General features: G+C 43.9%; 1 long non-coding RNA gene across 1 annotated transcript in view; it reads right to left on the reverse strand.

Moving 5' to 3' along the window:
• The window catches only part of LOC125500141, a 50,320-nt gene that overhangs the window by 14,490 nt on the left and 14,248 nt on the right, over positions 1 to 21,582 (reverse strand). The window contains exon 2 of the long non-coding RNA XR_007277351.1: positions 3,825 to 4,015. This is a non-coding gene — a long non-coding RNA (uncharacterized LOC125500141). The remainder of the gene's footprint in view (positions 1 to 3,824; positions 4,016 to 21,582) is intronic.

A 21,582-nucleotide genomic window follows, 5' to 3' on the forward strand; every position in this document is an offset into this window, starting at 1 on the left:
GAGGAATAGATGTAAGTATCCCGAAGAAGAGATTTTGCCACGGAAAATGTTCCGTACGTGAGGACTCAATGACTCGCGACAATCTCGCGGACTTAACAGTTAGACGTCAACCACCACCGCTTTAAGCACAGAATTCCGCCATAATTAAGAGTATATAAAATTTGCATACTTTAACAGCCGGTACGTGCCAATCCTTCGAGACGCTCATTTCATTATGCATCTCATTCCCAGGAGCATCAGATAAAGCCCCAGGTTTTCGCTCTATTTTCCACCGACTATACGCGATGTTTGTTTTGCTAGCACGTAATTCACATGTAGGTAATTCTCGGCAATGTTCCGAACGTACTCTTTCGCCTATTTATTAGGATATGCAGTAAACTTAACCAGCGGCATTTTCCCGTACAATGTTATCTGAAATTGTATACAGGCGATTAATGAAAGTTGGGAGCGAGCGCAGCAATGTCCCTAAACTTTAATAGCCTCTTTCTTTTTAATCCTGAGTAATTTTCACGCCTCCGGGAAACCTTGGGGAAGCCCCACTGTTATCTGGTACTTATCGCCTGACTAACGAGATGAAACAACCCCTCATCACCCACGGCACGCTGAAGTATGACCACGAATTAGTAGATGTACGTTGCCGGAGTATAATTTGCAGGTCACTAAACGCGAGATTTAGAAGCCGCAAAGAACATAATAAATTCCAATTTATAACTTGAAATTGTTTTCTATATACGGCCGAACCGGGTTGAAACAGAACAAGGATTTCTCTGTAACATTGTGGTTGTGTCTGTATCGTGTACCTGTGTATACCTTTGTAACGGCGAAAGATGAGCCATAACGCTTTCATGATTCAATTTGAGTTTCCATTGGCAAAGCGTCGAAATAGCCAGGAAAATATTACTCGGTTTTCCATTAAATCGAATTACTCTTGGGCCTCCGCGATGGGCAGATTACTAAAACTTTGTAGAGAAGCAGGAGCTGATGGTCCGAGGGGTGGGAAAACCGAGGATGAAGATGGTGGGGCTGCAGACAAATCAAAGCCACATTCACCCTTGCCACTTTTTGAAGCAGTGAAGATGGTAAAGCGAAGTTGCTGGAAACACGAGAACGTGCCCTTTTGGCTACGTATTACCGACAACGAATGCGAAACATCCGGTATCCAGGGCGTCTGCCGCCGCCCCTTTCCATCCGACAGAACCATCTGCTTTTGGCTCCTGGTCCCGCTTCGGTTGACAAATAATTCCGAAAATACGGAACCCTAAATCAAGCCGCGTTCACTCATTAAGAATTTCGACTCCGCCGCCGTGAAACCTGGTAAAAGATGCGCAATCCTTTAGAGGCCCCAAACGAGGATCCGGAGAAGAACGACATTCGAGGGCCCCGGGCCAACGAGAGGAAGGGCGGAGCAGAGGGAGAGGCGAGAGCAGGACCCCATCCATCCATTAAGAGTTAAGGGCCATTAAAAGCAAAGCATGTTTACACAATAATATTGCAGTGGGCGCGCCCCTGTTGACACAGTGCATCCTCTATGTGTCTAGTGCTCTGCTGGAATACTCGTCACTTTGCTTAGCTAGGCGCTGCAGCAGGCAATTACGTGTTAACAATTATTATCTACGTTATGCAGTCACTACGTAGACGCGAGAAATGGGCAACGGGATCGTGTGTTCTCTCGGAGTTCGAGGATCGTTTCTTAACCCTTGCTACGTGGGGGAGGTGCGAGAACTTATTTCAGCAGCTGGATGGTACGATCGTCACGTATTCGTAAATATTGCGGTACTTTGGAATTGGAAGAAAATATGACGAACGATAGAAATGTACAATAAATAGATATTATTCACAATTTGGAAAACCAGACCAGACCAGGGTGTGTAGTACCTACACGCGTATCTGTACGAAGTGGTTGGTGGCGTATGCGAATGTGGAGGTGAACCCCCGCAAATTCAACTAAATTCACGTAACGCCAATCGGACCACCTCGTGTTGACTGCTTTCAAAGAGAATAAGATATTTAACGGAAAACGTGGTGCAGTAGTTCCGCGGTAGATTGTGTCTCTCTGCACCGCGATGGCTTACTCATCAAGCCAACCACTACTCGCAAATTTTCGAATATCCTTTGAGCCATCTAACGAGTCTGACTCGCCAATTTTCTCATTTTATCCGATGGTAACGGCCACTCGTTTCTCTAACAACGAAACTGTTCGTCCTCTCGCAAGATTTCATGATTTTTACCGGAAGTGAGTAGGTAGTTCTACACGATTTTTCAATATACCAGCGATTATGTCCGAGAAGTTGCGAGGGACGGGTGATGACAATCGGTGCGGATGAAAAAAGTAGAAAAAATCGAATGATTTTTATACAACCGAATGAACATTGACACGTATCTCGTACGCAGCTCGTGCGCAACTCTCAAGATCTACCTGGCATCGCTCGTGCTCGGCAATTAACGAGCCCGGTCGGTTGCCGGTCGGGACGGTAACCGGTTGTTCTGTACAACGTTGCCAATTACCTGCGTATCTTCGGAGTATCCCCTTCATCTCGGTGAACAATTAAAGTAATTAAATGCAGAGCCAGCTTAGCGGTCGAACGTACGAGCATGCGTCCTGTACTCGACTCGCGAAGCAACTTTGGCATGTGCACGACGCATACTGCGGTTGAAGGTGGATTTCTACCAAACGTTCGGATAACGCGGAGATTCCCGTCCATGTGGTTTGACATCCGAGCAGATATAATTGCGAGTCATGACGAACTGCGAAAAATTATGGACTCCGCGTACGTCCCTACGAACACCAAGTATTCGCAGTATTTCGTCCGCGTTTAGCGAAAATTTCACGAAAAACGCACGTGCATTCACGAGGAGATACGGTGTTTGATTTTATCAGTCGACGTTTGGAAAGGGGGGAACGATGGTATTGGTTTTTTCAATTTTTTTTTCCGGGTGGGTGAAAACCGAGAGGTACCGAATTGAACGTGTTATAAAATGATATTGTAAATTCCGGTCCCGACAATCCTCGAGAATTGGGATCATTGACGCGATATCACGGAGCCATCGAAAGGGATGAATCGGGTTGTTCGGAAATATATGTATTCCGCAATTCTATGCAATTTCAGCCGAGGACCTCGAAAAATGAATGGCGAGTGAGAGGACGTGGTGAAGTAAGAAGCAGAGGAGCGGACGTCGGTAATGGAAGAGGAATCGCGTGATGCCCGTAACTTGGGTATATTCTTCCTTAATAGACGCCCCTGAGCTCGAACCGAGACTTTTCCTCTTCCGTCGGCGCGGTATAGTTATAATACCGCCTATAGGAAGAAAATATACACGATGGTAGATTGTTGGAAAATTGAAACTCGAGACGAAAAGGGATATTTATACGAATCCGCCACCGGAATCGCGTGACTTCTTAATCATCGTGTGAAATCTGTTCCTAGTGATTATCTGTTTATTCGCACTTTCGCATTAGTATAAACTTTACAGCCTAACGGGACCTCGTCAAACCCAGGCGACTCCATTATTACACTCAAAACAGACCCCTCAATTACATCGATTCTACACTCACTCGATTCTCGCGTATAACTTATACCATAGATATATTGAACATATCTATGCTTATACACACAGCGGCGACAACTACCACCGTAGAATCCATCCACTAGTTTTGATGCATAAGTTAATACGTCTGACAGAACGTAGTCTGTATTGTAAACCCAACCCGAATTTCACTGAAAATATTCCTGGGACGTGCTCCGATGTCCTTAGTTTCCTCTGAGCTACCTCACAATCAGAGCGAGAACATTAATGCTATTTGACAATGAGATCGGATAGTTTACCTTGAATCTTCAAACAGCTTTGCACGTAGTTTCAGTAATTAAACAATATTTGCTCGAACTTCGAGGAGGGTGGATGACGTTCTTGAAGGTTTATCCCAGAGAGAGAGATGCGGTTGAGCTGGACACTTGACATGGAATTGCAATTTCCTCATTTCGGGGAATCGTTCGTTTACTTCAACTCTCGGTATTTTCTCAAATGGATAAAAAAAAATCCGCTTTTAGTTGGTTACCGGCTAATATAAATATATCAAGTATATAATTATGAACTTTCGTTTCGTCCCTCCGATCTGTGAGGCTTCGAGCAACGGTGTCCTGTGCTTTTTGCCAACCGAGTAATCGGACCCTCGTCAATTTGCGACAACGTTATATAATTGGTGGGCTTCGTTTTTTTCTTCCAAAAACTCGAAATTGGTGGGTAATTGAGTACAGAAATAATCAATGTAAGTCTAACTAATCGATAGCCGGCCAGAGAAGTAATTTTTTATTCCTATCCACGGACCTCACATGACTATACGAAGTAGCGCTACAACATGTACGTACGAAATAAATCAAATAACACCGAATACACAAAGTCGAAGAAGCTCATGACGAAAGTCACGTTTTGAGGGGATCTTCGATGTTCAATCTTCGCGAGGTAATCCGATTCCGGAGATCCTTTTGTCTTTTATATGCCAATTTTACGAGCTTGTAAACTCCGGATACAACTCGGAAAGTCTCCGCCGCGGGTTCCTATTATAAAAATGTATCCTCTCGACAGTTCGTTCGTCGGAAGGTCAGTCCTTCGGTGTTCCGTTGATTCTTCGAACGGTCGGAGCTCACAGTGGGTAGGCACGTCGGTATCTACCTATAGATACGTTCGCTCGACCCCTAGCTGCTCGTACAGCCTCGAGTAATAAACGAATGGGGTTTCCGTGTCGCGCGGGGTAGCTGACTGGATAGCATGATAGTTCATTAATTAGCAGTGCGGCGGTGCCCTTTGTGTCGTAGTCCACACAGGCGCACCCTCGCGCATTTTGCGGCCCATCGAAATAAACAGAAGGCTCCCCCCCATCTCTAGGTTCGCCCGCGCAACTGTCGCTCGCTACTGCCCCGTCCGCTGCGCGTACTCGTTTTTTTTTTCTTTTTTCATTCTCTCTTTACTTTTAGGCTTGAGCCACCCGAGGTATGAACACATCAACGTCGGCATGCCTCTTAATACGCGCATCTAGCCTCGTGTAGAACCTTTGAATCTCGCGGTAATACAAGCACTGGTTGGAAAATAATCCTAGTTTAGTCTAACGATAAGAGACGGCCCGTAAGGGGTGCTTCATTAATTCACGATGCGCGTTCAACTTTCACCCTACTGCCGTTGGTATCCCGGCAGGTAAGTGCGTGCGTGCGCGAAACTACAGTTACGCACGGTTCAGGGTAACTTGATAAGCCGTGCGCCAATAATGGGCGGCCCAGTCTAGGTAAAGAGCTCGTACGTATATATATATGTATAACGTAGGTAGGTATAATCCGCAGATCTTGGCTGTGGTGCACGTGGTTGAATCCACCCTTGAAAATTGATCCACCCTCTAGGGATACCGTGCAACATCGGTATCAGACGCCATGAGGGTTATATAAGTCATTTCAAATTTATGGGGTTTTTACAGTACAAAGTTCGTACGCCAACTGCATGCAAATTTGCAAATAGATATACATATATACCGGTTTCCTTCTGCAAACCTGCACCCCTGAGTGGGGTTGTCTTTCACCGCGACACGGTCGGTCGGATCGATAAAGCGAGTTCTCTAATTACCGTATTTTGTTACGCAAATTCACCGTTAAACTCACAATCAGTCTCCGTTTCAAATCTATCTCACCGCAAACTTGAAAAAAAAAACAACGGAATCCCGAACCATGCGTGCACGTGAATTTTTTTTTTTTTTTTCTTGTCCAAGTGGACCAGATGCAACACTTCATAGTCACGCTTATTTCTGATTTTCGCTTCTGTCGTGTCATCTTTGAATCGCTCTGAAGTTCGATGGCTGTGAACGACGGGGTGCTATTTCGGAAGAAAAACGAAAAATATAACAACTCAATAAATAAGCTGTTGCGATTAGACTCATGGACGGAAGAAATTAATCGAGTATCGTTTTTCATTAAGCAGTAATTGACGAGAGATTACCGAGACTCGATCGGATGAAACAAACTGGAGAAGTATGACGAAACGATGTTATCGCTCGACTATAAGTCACACTTGTTGTAGGGATACACGATCCAATCGTAGCTGATGTAATAACGCTGTTTGCACCGTTCTCTTGTTAAGAGACAAGTCAATTACAAGTATATGGCAATTTGCAAGTGTAGGTAATACGTACTTCGTGTAAACATCGATGCGAGAACATCGATCTCTTCTTCCAGTGGTTGAGCCTCGGTAAAAAGTAAATGGAACAGACGGACTAATTCTTTTTCCATTCTGCGATTTGCGTCAAGACTTCGATCAGAACTGAAGCGATATTCTATTCCTACTTAAGACAATACGTTCACCAATTGTAAGACGAGCACATTAAAACTTGGTCATGAATTTTTAACTCGTATAAAAGACAAAATTCCGTGCATTAATTTTCAATAATTTGTTCTGGTCCATCGATGAAGTATTCACGTTGCGACTAACAATAAGTTGCTTAAGAAATTCGATCTGTGACGGACAGACAGTCAGACAGCGATGTTCTGGAAAAGCTATGACGCCGAGAGTGGCTTATTGTTTTTGGCGACGATGCGAAACGATCACTTCCTACACTTAAGAGCGTCTAACATTATTTCATGGACGATTTCATTTTCCGGTAGATAAAATAAATATTAGCTAGTTGTCATTAAATATGAATGGTAGGACAAGGTTTTTGGTGCATCGTTCCAAGTCAACATTAGAAACCGATGAAAATATTCTCAGTCTATATATCCTGGAAATATTTTTGTAAGCAAACTCGTTTGTAGGTAATAGCGAGCAAACAGGCCACGCATCGGTTACTTTCAGTAACAGAGTCAATACGGTGAAACAGTATAGACACTTTAACATTGGGTCGTCTCTTAGAGCTTTTTTCTGACACCTGCGGTAAACGTAACACCGAATCGTTACCTTCGCAAATCTTTTCTTTCGACCAATTCACAGATCGTGAGAAAATCTGTATTTTCAGCTTTGGTAGGCGGATGCCTTCGAAGTCTGGACATCATCTTTGAAAAAAAAAAATCGGGAATCGGTGAAGTTACTCGAAGTGCCAATGATTTATACTTGATTCTCGCCAGCCTTCTTAGGAGAGAATTTACGGAAAATATTGGCTTTCGGTGTCAACGGGAACGAAAGGGGAGTACGTGTACAGCCTTTGATCTTACTTTTCCCGGCGTCATTCAGGTTTTCAGAGGATCGAAACAACGGAACAAATCACCAATTTTTACACTTGCAGGTCTCCTCATTACACTCACTCAATCCTGTGTTTAGTTTGATGTACGGATTCATTTGCATTGCAAGCCGCTTTCGTCCGGCCTTTGAAATGTCGCGTAGATTGAATTGGGTGGTGCAAGTCGAGCGAACAAGAAAACAAACAAAGTCGGATTGGATATGGATGAAACAAAAATAAATAAATTATTGACTATAAAGAAAGAGAATAAATTATTTCAAAATATCGTTTGTCATAAAAATTGGAGCGGCGTTAAAACTCACGTGGAAATTGAATTGTTCTTTTCTTCTTATAAATAAGCAGAACGACAATCCGTTGGTCGTAGAAAACTGGTGCAATTATAAGGCGGTAGAACGGCGGCGGTGCAAGGTAAAAAAAAGTTTGTAATGGAATTCGAAGCGAGGTTCGCAGAAACCGGTACCTCCGAGATGCGACGAACAAGTATTAAGTACCGCGCTATAGTCAAGGCCACGCCTTAGGAACCTAGAGTGCTGCTAAAAAGATTCGAACGTAGTCGAGAGGTGTACGAGCTGACGGAACATTCCGGTGACGAAAGATTCTTTGTTCCGCACATTATATCCTCGGGTATGAATATGCATAAGACGGTCTTTACGTACGAAGGGAAGAGGGGCATCCTCGTGTTTCAAATAAGACGGAAGCGTCGAACGAAATGGAACGACGCACTGCGAATCGCCGGTGGAGCGCTCTAAATAACACACCACAGACGAGATACTAGCGCAAAAATGGAGAGGTAATATACCTGCCTACTGAGCGGGTACTGATATCGCAAATAATAACAGTATTACCGGTTCGGCTTATAGGTGCAGTATACTCTTACCGAGCGAGTCTCGAGACGCTTCCAGTCCAGCCTTTTGGCTCCAGGCTTGCTTCTGGATATCCCGACTCTTCTGGCTCCTGAGGCTGTTGTTGCTGATGTTCCTACCGCTGAACGTATTTGCAGACGCGGGCAGCCATCCGCAACCGTCCCGGTCTGCCGCCTTCTCTGACTCGACCCATCTTTCGTATTCGCCTTCACGCCCCCGGAAACTTTTATTCGCAGCGTTATACTGTATGAAGCTTGGGTGAAATTCAATTGGCATCGCGCTTTCATTTACAAATTTATGCATACGTCTGTATACACATATTGTACGAGTGTGAATTGAGCGAATTGTTACATTCTGATTAAATAGAGCACGGTGAATACTCATTATGAGTTTCCTTGAATCGCAGGCGTATACGTTTCGCGTATACGATCTGCAGATCGTTGAGCACTTATTTGACGATACAAAGCAGGTTGTTTGCAAAGTCGATGTTCTGATACCAAATGATGGGGAAAACAGAAAGTGAAAAAAAAACTGTTCGATGGAATAACATTCCGGCTCTGCGAGCAGATGCGATCTCTTGGATTATGGATCCGCGTGCATAAATGAACTGTAGATGCACGTAGGCGTCCTGGCCCTTCCGAGCGGGTTAGTCAGCAACGTATGCAATTATCCTGCAGGTTGCAGGATTTCCTGAGAGGTATCATTACTCATAAATATTTTTTGCGTTCCAACTCCTTCAATATGGCGGAATAGCGCTGAAAGTAGAAGATATATACCAAGTTGTAAAAATGCAAACGTCAAGTTCGACACGCGGGCCATATATGAGCGCTTCATAATTAGCGGGTAGCTTGTTATTCGCTAATTGGTTACCATTTTCCTTCTCCTTTTGTTTACTTCGTTTTCCGACGCTCTTTTGTACTAAGAAAAGAAAAAAAACAAACCAAAAAAACACGGGAAAAACATCATCAACTCGGCGCGGTGAAATTTTATTCACAGAGACGAGGTGCACGACTCCGTACCGCCAGGTATTTCACGCCCTGCTTATGCGAAAACTAAAACTGCCGCTATGCCTGTAGTGATATGCGCCAGGGTGGAATAGCTCTTGACACTCTATAGCAGCATCTTGTCTCTTGTTTATCTTGGCGTTAACTTTTACGCGTTGCAGTATGTAGCCCGCAAGAAACTGACACTGTTGGCCTGCATTTATATTTACTGGATCCACGCCCCACGTATACGCGGACAATTTTTCGCACTGCATAGAGCGCTCTCACGTCATTCTGTTTTTTTTTTTTTTTTTTTTTTTTCTATTGCTGAAACAAATAGACTAAAGCAAGCGAACAAGAATTCAGAAATATGTATATGCCGTCTAAATTAATTCATGGCCGGATACTTCCATTCATAAATATCATTTGCGTAACGTGTTCAGTGGAGCGTAGAATACTCTCGAGAAAGAATCAGAAGACTTCAAATTTTGGAATATCTCTCCTCGAACGGTATACGCCACTCCTCTAAGTATTGGATTCTTAGCGACAATATTTGAAAGCAACTATTCAGATTTGATTGTCGGTGAGAGCTTATTGAATCGGTACACGTTTTCGTATCACAATCAGTTATTTACCTTACCTTTCCACGCCGTTCGGTGATCGTATCTCGAGGATGATATGTCATTATTATTTCTGTCAACAATCAGAGGAAATTGATTTCTCGTATCGCGGGTGGATGTATATAGGATACCACAGTCGAAATTAGAACAGCGGTTGGACGTGATGCAGATGGCAATGCGGGATGAAAATGATGGGAACAAGAGAAACCAGACGGCGCATAATTCTAGCTTCTCGTCACAGGCATTGACGTGCGTACGAAGGGCAGGCACCGAAGATTGGTGAAGCGTGACTTTTCTGGTTCTGTATCGTGAACATACAGCTATACTACTCGCTTGGATTATTGAAATGCAAAGCAGAATCAGCATTCCCTTGGTACAGTTATAGCTAGGCCACTGCGCGTCTAGCTTCACTGATCATGAATCTCACTGATTTCTCGGTAAATGAATATGACTAATCAAAAAGTACGATCCAAGATCGGGGGCTTGAACGATTTTTTTAATTTTTCAATATTACGTAAACGTCGTGAAAATTGAAATTATACACCTCAACATGGAGTTTAACGCTTGACGTGTAAATTTGGCAGAATTTCGAAAGGATTGATTATTTTTCGTTCCATTCCATGAAAATCTTATGAAATTTAATCGGCAAATCATCCGAGGATCTCTACGAATTTCATACTTCGTGTACTCCGGATGTGACGGTTGATTGATCGATCGGACAAGAGTTCATATCGAAAAGAAGACTAGGAAAGACAATAAGAAGACGCCCAGTAGAATTTGATATAGGATTGATTGTTTTCGCGTGGATCAGACATTCGTTGGATGAAAAACATTCAGAGTGATAGATCACGAGGAATCACTTTTGATGAATTTTTTTTCCCAGACTGTAAAGTAATATCGACTTTTTTTATTTGTCATCAAGTGCGAACGATCATGATCTGGCTTCCTCGTAGCCATCGAAACGGTACCAAGCACAACCGTAAAGAAGAGCCAGAAAAGGGGGGGTGAAAAGAACTGGGAGGAAGCCAAAGAGGGAGAAACTGCAGCTGAGTATGAAGGGTGAGAGCATATCCGCCCTACCAATCGAGAGGGTTGGACTTGGAGATTCGTGGACGGGTTTTTGCGGTCGTAAAACGTAGCGTATTCAAATGAATAGTTGTGGAGCAAAGCTAGACCGGCTAATAGTGGCGTTTAGCCTTATTTAGGAGGCTTACGGCATTCGGTACTCCACCGCTGCGAGAGGATATCAAGGGGATGCGGACGACGGGAGGGAGAACCATTAAGTGATCCCTATAATTACAGTTAAAGTCAGAGATTCCCATTGCCAGCTCCTGCTGGATTACGAGTTGCGGGATTAACATTTACCGTTGTACCGTAAAAATCTTCCGAGCTGACTCCACCAACGCATATCCATGACCGAAGAAGTCGTCGGAACCGCAGTCATAATCGCCTTGGATTAGGTAGCCTCAATCATTAACTTAAGCTACGAGTACCCGCAAAAGTTATGATCGGTACACACGTGTTGTACATGATGCAAATGCTAATTGATGATTTCGGAATTCCATCTAATGTTAGCCGTTGGTTTCGTGGATCTCACAAGCTTCAATTAACCCTAATAATTCTTATTTACGAAAATTTCATCGATGAAAACCATTCGTGAAAACTTAGGATTTCCATAAATCTATTTCGACTGGGTCAGATAATTGGACGGCCTGAATTCTGACTGAAATTCATTCTCTCTGGTCTGTAGAAAATTCGTGGGAAAATGTGGGTCTTTTTAAAGGTCCTCGAAAATCCTGGGATGAAGGGTTGAAGATATCCCTATTTCTGGCCATAAATTCGAACATTACAACTTCTTCGTATATAACTTCTTCTATAACGCCAGCTTGCCTAACCCGAATATATTTATTTTGAAAACGGGATTCCTTGGGTATTCAATCGCCATCTGAAGTAAAATTGTTCACAAGCTCATCTCAGAATACTACGTGTACTTTACGCAAACTTTATTCAAAGTAAGTTGAACGCATCGTCAAGCTGACGTGGAGATCTACTCGAATTGTTCAATCAATGATTTCGGCTTAATTACCACACGTGTAAACGAATACATGCGCGGTCACGTACAGATGGAGAAACTCCGCGAGTCTTGGATTCTGAATTTATGCTAGTTTTTCTGAGGGAAAAGAAAAAAACGGCAGGTATACGCGAAGGGCGGTGGAGCGAGGACCCCTTGAAATTATAGAAGGTTAGTACGGATGGAAATAACCAACGTTGTGACCCAAGGAGAGCGAAGCACCAAATACGAAAATAATAACACGCCGGGAACCCATTTTGGGTCATTATTTTGAGTAAATGGTCCCTGGGCCCAGTGGTTACGTAATTAAACGTCGAGTCGACCGAGAGCGACGACTGCTCGTAGCGCCGACCTGCCTCAATTTCCTCACTGGTTTGCATCGCCCGCCGCCACGCTGCCACTGCCTTCTCGTCAGTGCCGACAGTAGCGGATTTTCGTTACGGAAAAAAATATTCATGCCCGTTCATCAAAGCGGATTTCCTGCAGAAATGCAAATGCTCGTGGACACACATACCGCACACCGTCGTTATAAATAAATGCAAAAAATTTCAGCCGTGGAAAATACGTACGCGAATTTGAATAGCGTAATCCAGTATTTCGTTGTACGTTATTCATAGGGAGTTCAGACGCGTATCCTACATTCTATAACCACTACCACTGAACTTTTATATACAGTAGAGAACGGACGAATGTACGACGGGAATGTATTCCGTCTATCCAACGCTCGGTGACAAGCTCTGCCGATTCGCAAAGATTTGCAAGGGGCGAATCGAACCTGGTATATGCTCGAGAAAGAAGAAAATATCGGCCGAGAACCGTTGAAGTGTTCGATGAAAACCGACGAGCCCACGTAATCTGAGGGAGATTCAAGAATATGCAACATTCTTCCATTGAAGAAGGTCACACACACGCCTGTGTATTACCAGCAATAAGTTCTATCGAGAGGCACTGAGAGATGAATTTCATTCTTCGAAAGCTTCGGGTCTAATTTTCAATTGCTTCGTCACGAGAATTCCGGGTGGTTTAAGTCGGTATTAAGTCTCCGGAATAGTGAGAAAGGATAAAAGCGGACGGCACGTTGATCGAAACGAAGTATCGGATAATAATCTACAGATTTGAATAAGCCAACGTACGTAGGGCCTTGGTGCGAGAGAATCAGGTATAAGTAATGTGGTTTCCACGGAGTGGGTGGTGAAATGTATATGGTACGGTCGGACTTATAACCATATACGATGAAGAGCAGGGTGCGGAGGAGAAAAAGTGGACGAGCGAACGAAGGGGAGGGGGACTATTTCTGGGTAATCCTTTCATCAGTCAACGGGATTTGAATAAATTGGCGGAAGACCTGCCGATGTCGCCAATCGAGCTCTCCGATAGAAAACTTAACGCTTCGCTCAGATTGATATAAAGTTGTCTTTCGAGCGAATCTGGTATACGGGGTTGTGTCGCGAACCACTGCGATGGGGTCATCTACCCCTGAATTTGTGAGCACTTTGATCGTCCGTATGTACATTCTTGTTACACCGTTGTTTAAGCTGCAACAAGTATTTATCGCTTACGAAATTTACTTGGAGATCGTTCGTTAGACAGGGTGTTTAGGGAGTGTCATCGCACGCGACGTATCGTAGATTCCAACGTTGATCCCACACCGAATTACGAACGATGGGACATTATGTACCCGGGATTCCCGGTAAACTATTAGTATCATTAAATAACCGATAGCTCGTAGGCCCATTTCGTAATGGTTGAAGATTTAGCAACTTACCGGTAGCGATAGGAACCACAATTTATATTCAACGATTGAATAAAATTAACGAGAATTTAGTCGACGAATTTGAATTACCGATACAAGGCTATAGCTAGGTAATCGTTCGTCTTACGTCTCCGTGATCCTATCAACGAAGAGAGGCGAATTGGTTTCCGCACGAACAATTATCGGGAATATAATCGATCGAAGAACCTACCGAGCCGATACCGAGTAAATGAATTATTATTTCATTGAGCCAGCGTAAGTCAAGTTATAGAAGCGAAGAACTCCATTCATAAAAGGTTCGCCATATTCAGCCGAGGGACATTAATTACCAACACCGAGGATGCTTTGTAGGAATTGTGCGTGCGGTGAAGGTTACTAGCCCATGAACAACGACTCAACCACAACGCGCCACCGCCGCATAGACATATACTAAAACAGATAATCCCACGGAGCATTGAATGGCTATAAGCTGGCATGATTGATCGCTGATTTATCGAGTGAACGCTAATCACCCTTGGCGCACCTACAACTAAACCGTGGTTGGGGATCTTCTGAATTAAAGAGCTTGTTCACCAACGCAAACAGCGCTAACTTTGAACTTCGAACCGTCAGTTTCGGAACATGGTCAATTCAACGCCCACAAATAACATCCCTTACTTCGTCGCGACCACGCCCGAGCAAACGCGTCCTGCACAAGCAAGGTGGCATCGTTCCATCTATTTCTGCTTCTTGTTTACTGATATGCCCAAGTCCTTATCGGATCGTCCTTTTCTACTTTTGTTATCAAACGTCTAGAAGTGCCGCGTAGGTAGGTACTGACCTAAGTAAAGTTCAACACGGTTATCAGCAGTTCTGGAAGGGGTTTCACGCCATAACGATCACCCGCAGCAAGTGGTGGAAAACCCAACTCCGCAATCTCCGGTAAACGATCTTCACTCCTCGGATGCATGAGTTTCGATTTTCTCGCCACGAGTACCATTATACAACACGAGTATGGGAAAATTGGTGAATAACCGTCCTGCCTCGAGGTTCGAACGCTGTTTCGTAAATCGATGGATGATTGCCGCTGAGTCGCCACGGTCAGATAAAATAAAGCGCTGACAGGCAGCCATCGAACAACGCCTGCAGTTTAATCGGACGGATTGTCGAAGCTGTCTTAGCTACGTAAAGCTGATCGCGGATTAGCCGTTCAGGTCGCTGGGTTCGATTTATCAAATTTATGTGTTTTTTTTCCCATCTTCGTACAACCGGTCAAAGTGAACCCCGATTGATTTTCCACTGCCTTCGGGAACAAAAAACTTTCGAAATTTTGATATTCTGCAATACGTGGAATTCGTGACTACATCCGCTTGAAACTGAGCGATTAAATTCCCGATTTACGGCGAATTAGCCTGAATGGGGAAGTGGGATGGATATTGCGAGAGGCTCGTAGATCGATACGATACGTTCGCAATAACTCCCGCAGGCACGGTATGATAATTTACGTATACATATATTCATTACTGCACATCGTCAGAATCAATTTCCGGTCAGGGGGAATGAACGTCGATATTTTTGTATTTTTCCGATGAAGATCATCGATCGATTACGTGGTGAACGATCTTTCATACGGAAACAATAATGGCGCAGGTGCGGTAGTTCACGTCGGTATGAAAAAAGAGAGAAACAAAAGGGAAAAATGTTCAACCGGAAAGTATGAGGTACCGGTGTGCCCAGGTGGTTATATCATAGAAACAAGAGCATACAAATGAACAGATTACCAAGCGCACGTTCATAAATCGAAATCGGTTGGAGAATCAGTTGGATCGGAGCTGGTGGTGCTGCGACGCAATATGATGTATAGTAGCCGTCGCAGCGTCACGTTGTTAGGGAAACTGTTCGTCATGAATGCTATTCTAATCATGATTAATCACGTATTGATGCGCGCAGGGTGTCTCGGAGGATTGAATTATTATTAAGGCATCTAGCTTAACGGGTATATTGCTCGCTATTGCTGTTGCTGCTGCGTCAGTGCGAACGTTGTCCAATAACATATCACCTCCTCCCGCTGCAGCTCACACGACCCACCACCTTTGAGGGTAAATCGACGCATCGCGAACTCGTGAGAGTTGTGAAGTGAACGCACTTTTTCCATGCCGGGCAAAATTCCATCCATCGGATTGGTTGAGGTTGACAGCGGATGGTTAGAAATTGCGAGAATTAAAATCCACACTTTTACCCGTCGTAGTTTTATCTCGAATACGTCACAACGCGGTGAAAAACGTACGCCGATTCCATGTGAGTAAATGCATCGGCCATATGTATATGTATATAAGTACGTGTTCGTACGCGGACGTATATAACGAGTATACCTGTATTAATATACAGTGGATGTATAGATGGTGCCTACATCAGAAAATGTGCCTAATGTTATTCATATAGGGTGGTAGAACTAAGGGGTCCGTGCGCGCTCGTTAAATCGAATACCTCGCGTCACACCAAATTAAAAACTCATCTAAATGCGGGCGAAATGACCGGTCCAACGGAGATAATAAAAGTTTTAAATAAATAAAGATACGTTTGCTTCCTCTTATAATGACAAAATTACCATGAATTAAACAAAGACGGGCAGACAATGTTATTACGGGCACATTAAAGTAATTCCGGGTTGCTTCTTGATACCTTTGGAATAAATCTATATACCTATTCACCGTCGGACGAGAGAACACGTATCGAATCGTGCACACAGGTATATCGCACGTTGTGCAAACTGGTATTGTATTATACTCTGCGTACGTCTACTACCTGTTACACGCAACACGGATGGATGTGGTGTATGTGTGTATATGCGTACAGTTGTACACCTACTCGCACCTATGGGCTGTCCGTGTGAAGCAGTGTGGAAGTATACGCGTGTTTGATACCTAGAAAAGGTTCTCCGCGTGCGGCAGGTAGCGGAGACCTTTTCAGTTCCAATGCCTGGGTCCCATGTCCCAGGGCCATTCGACCCGTCCTGTTCCTAATCATCGCCAAATGGTAAGTATATAACGTAAAATTAAAAGGGTCTTAGTTTTGGGTGAAATTGTTAGGAATTTCGAAAAGGTATATATAAAAGAGGTGCTGCCCGCACGACCGCAAGAAATTTAAGGATACCTTTGGTGAAATTGGAAAATAATCGTCGTCAAAAAATATGGTTGCAATTCTTTGGCTCGCCGATGGAGTATCTGAAGAAGAATAGGAGGAGAAACGAAGAAAGAGGGGGATGAGGATAAGGGGGAAAAGAAACTCGACATAACGCGGTGACGGTAAAGGACACGCTGGCGGAGCACTTCCCTCGGTTCAAAATTAAACTCCAATTTCTTCCGGGGTGAAGGGTGAAATGACGCGTAATTTCATCCCATTTGAGGACAATTTGTTCCTCCGAATGCAATTTCGTAAGACCAGATGTCAGCGGCCTCCTCTCCCCCCCTCGTCGCAACCACCTTACCGTGTGACGCTCGCGAGGAAGGCGACTCCGTCCCCGTCGTCTGCCATGTCACCAGGTGCTAATAAGGAATAGTGGCACTTTTTCATTGAAGAAACGAAATTGCTGACAGACGGTAGAACGGAGAGAGAGAGAGAGAGAACGGAGAGAAGGAATGACGGACTAGCAGAGGAGAAGCTATAAGAAAAATATAGAGTCTTGTGCATCGAGTCCATACGTCCGGTTTCCGTGCGTAGTTCGACTTTGTTAGGTGTCTTCGCGATATATCATTCACAACTACCGTTTAATTCAAGAATCGCGGTTCGAGTAACCGAAAGATGATAGCCAGCAGATATAAGCCGGAGAGCGCTAATTAATCGCGTCGATTCCAATTGGAAATGTTACGCCACATGGTATAGCGACTAGTTATCGCTGAACGGAGGGCTCAACATTGATTTTGGCTTTGTTGCCCCGCGGCTGGTAATCGTCCCAGCAGCAGCGTACGGTGAAAGTTTCAAATTTGTTATCAGCCCTTTGACGGAATACAGTACACCTTGAATTCGAGGGGTTGCCTGGTAATATGCCGGTTGAACGAGAAGAAATTCCTCAGGCTTTTTTATAAAGGCAGTGGTATATCTTTGACCAAAAATGGTTCGAGTAATACTCGTTGTAGAGGCAACGTTCAGGAAAATAAAAACACGAGGAAAGAAGATGAGAAAAAACGAAAAAAATTAAGGCATTCAGAGTTACGGAGAATCATTTTTCACGGAATGTAGAAGTTTACAGGCCGATTACATGAATAGGTCATCATGGTTACGTTAATCAGCTCTGTTACCTATATACCTGCAAGGCCAAATGCTGTATTATTTGCAAGCCTCTGAACAGGTGTTTATGTGGGATTGAATGTACTTATGTGTACTTACGTATATGACGAACGGATATGCATTATTATGTAATACATACATAGGTATATACGCATTGGTATATTCCGTATATTCCGCGAAACGAGATATAACTGCATCATTTCGCTGAAAGTAGACGAGGTGGGGGGAATATACGTACCTGAATTATTGATAATCGCTAAGCTAATGGGAACATAAGAGCACCGCGTGCCTGACCTGCCTTCAACTATTTCGCAGAATCGAAGCATTTCGTAGAAAATCCCTCCCAGACGAACCGACGATGCTTTTGTGCGCGAGAACCCTTAGGACGCATATAATATACCTACTACATGACCCCAAAGCTTATTCGATCGACCGTTCCGGATGATCAACCTGAAAAAAAGGAGGTATGAAAAAGGTAGGAGGCGAGTCCGAGACTGGTAACTATTACCAATCAATGAAAAAAAAATGAAGAAAAGGAAATGAATCTGAAATTTGGTATGATCTGATAATCCATTGTCGATTGTATTTTATAAGTAACTATATTAGTAGATACGTATGTGGAATGCTTGAACTTTGAAGGGTGGTTTATTTAATGCTTCGAAGTTACACAGCGATGGCGTTTCGTAGAATGAACGTACACGGGAGTGAGCGATCTGCGGAATAGATTGAACAGCGTTCCCAAAATACGATTATTATTCCCCGAACCAAGTTGTAATCTAAGCCAATGCATCGATTCGGCGCAGGTACGCTCACTTATAATCGGATTACAGACTGTGTAGGTGTGAATCTCCATGCATAAAAGTATTCGAATTTGTCCTGCAATGTAATTGGTGTATGCAATATTTATTTTAACAAGTTTTGTGGAAAAAAATTCACTGAGAGAAATACTGAGGCGCTTGTCAACCGAATACATATCTTGGCGATTCAACGAATATTCCGAATAATTTACGTTGGCAGCTGGTTAGGCAATTTGTTCGAGGAAATTTTAGTGTATTTTGTATATACGATGTGAATGACTGCGAATTCAGATAAATTCCGATAATGATCGAGAAATCACCGTATCGTATCACGTTGTCGGTTTTTTCCGGCCGGCGATTATAGACTGTAACTCAATTCGTATTGATTGAACGACGGAAGGAGATCGAATTTACAGAATTCAAAGACATCATAGGTGCCCGAAATTAATAATAAAAGCGGAAATTCATCTTCGTACGTTACAGAGATGCGAATCTACGCACGAAGTAGACCTCGCGGTCACAACTTAATCTGTGATCCTTGCCAGGACCCAGAAACCAGGACAATAGATCCTTTCTTTCGCTCTTTTTCGTCTCCCAAATGAAGAGAGAATCTCTCTTCTAAGGATAACAAGAACAATCTCAAGCTTTGTGCGACGACAACTGTTCGACAAGGCACCATTTTTCGTGACCTTCTTCGAACGCTATACTTCCTCTATCATATAATTCACGATCTTCACCCTACCCTGACGCTGTCTCCATCAATCCTCCGATCTACCTTCGAAATGATTAAATGATATCAAATTTTCTCGATGTGCGTCAACTTTTGGGTTTATGATATTTGTTGTCATTTTCGCAATCTATTTATAAATTTTATAATCATGAAATTCGTATGCAGTCACTCTGTCTCAGGTGCTCCGTAATTTTGAAGGTGAACAATGATATCGCATATCCGTGTCCTTTTTCTCATTCTCATCTTTTCACTTTCGATCCAGTTTAAAGCTGAAAAAGGCATTGCTCAAAGCATGTGCAAATGCTAGTAGTCAAGTAATATGATTGTCCGACTCGTCGTTAGAGACAAACTCAAAGCACGAAGGTGAGATTCAGTGGCTATTTACGTCACCCATTTTTGCAGTTCCTATGCAAACCCGTAGAAACTTCGAACTGCAGAAAATCAAGATGACTCGGTGGTCCGAGCGCAAATCCGCGCTCTCTCGTCGGGGCGTCCACGGTGTGGTTGTGTTCGCGTAACGTGAACAACTCCGCGACCGGGCTGGGTCGTTTGGACATATGAGCCGCTGCCCACCGATGTAAGTATAGACGTATTCGTACGTACGTCGTCGTCGAGCGGCGCAGAGAAATAGCTCCGTTCGTACTACTGGTTCGAGTACCCGCGCGCCTTGACTTAGGCAGATGCCGATGTATAAGCTGTAAGTTCAATGAGCTCTGTGACGCGGTCGAGAGCAGGCCGCAACTTCTTCTTCCTCCGGTCAACCCGGAGCCAACGCAACAACGGCGCAGCAGCAGCAAGAGCAGCGATAGCGGCAGCAGTCAGCCTCAGGGACGAGTGGACAGACCGGACGGGCCCGACTCGCTCGCGTTTGTATCTTTGGTGGTTGCAATGCTACACGCGGTTCTTATTCGTGATTGCTTTTTTTACGATACGACCGCAATAACTCAAAATCATTGTTCTACTAGGAACTGCGCTATTGAAAGCACAAGCTCGGTATGCGCCGCTCTCATTGTATCGCGGTGCTATTGAATGCGCTTTAATTCCCACGTTTGCGGCGGTGTGCGAGTCGCTTGTCACCGCGCGGTAAGACATTTGCCATTTAGTTAGGCGACAAGTTGAAAGCTCCCCTTCTACGTACCTATATCGGCAATGAAATTAATTAGGTTATCCAACGATCGTGCCGAGGAGAGTCCGTTCGATTCGTATACCGGTTAATTGCGAACGGAGCGATCCCTGCCCTACGGTATTATTGGTTAATTTCTGTTATTTTTCTTTCCGTTTTTATTGAGAACGCGTAACAATCTACAATATCATCATACACTGTTCGAATCGCTGAAATTTTTTGTCGCGAATAAAATGATATCGGTGTACGAGGTTTATTTTATTTTTTAATGTATATATTGCCGCCGTGAAGAAGGTGGAAGCTCTGTACTTTTTTGAGTGTATACTTGCCTCCGGTAATGAGGCCATTAGTACCACTCTACACGTAGAATTTTTCCCTTGAGTACCTACTAAACTTATATGGAACCAAATGTACGCGTACACATACATATAGTGGTCATTGTGGTAATCACGTTCAGCATGTGGAAACCCTTACATCCTACTCTCGTAGGCGGTATTACAATTTTTTTACCGGTCTTCGAAACCGAGCATATCGTCGTAAATTTTTGTATTCGTGATACCGTGGCTGCTTAGTTGGAGGGTATCGATATTATCTACCTGTTCGGGAGATCGTTTTAACGGTATCAAATGAAATTTGCCGCACTTCGCGCGACGTGGAATTCCACGAATGTAACGGATCGGTGTTCTTCTAGGCTCGTGCCATTTGAAGATTTGATCAATTGAAAAGTAGCGCATACCCGCTACTATTACAGTAGTAAATCGTGCGGTGAATCGAGTAGAACAGTGACACCAATTGGCGTTGGCGTGTCAAACTCAGAGTCGCGTGTAGATGTGATATAGCTGCTCATCTAAATCCTAATAAGCGAATACGGGGTATAGACGCTATAGACAGTGCGGTTTTCGGGGTGAGTAACCTCGTTGGCTGCAGCTGCTTTTGGCGGTTTAAGTGTGCTGTACGCGAGAGCCGGGGCGTTTCACGTATTTAATAACTAGATATAAACTTCTGCGATATAATATCGATTGAAAATTCTGTCATCGGCAACAGGCTTTCAGCGTTCATTTCGCGGTCGCTAAAGCCCGTGGCTATCAAATCGCCATGAAAATTGAGCACCGATACCTAAGCCGGATCAAACCGACTACTGCTGTGGGTGATCGAGCCGCTCTCGTAAA

This window comes from Athalia rosae, chromosome 1, assembly GCF_917208135.1.
Source record: "Athalia rosae chromosome 1, iyAthRosa1.1, whole genome shotgun sequence".
Classification (NCBI taxonomy): Eukaryota; Metazoa; Arthropoda; class Insecta; order Hymenoptera; family Athaliidae; genus Athalia; species Athalia rosae.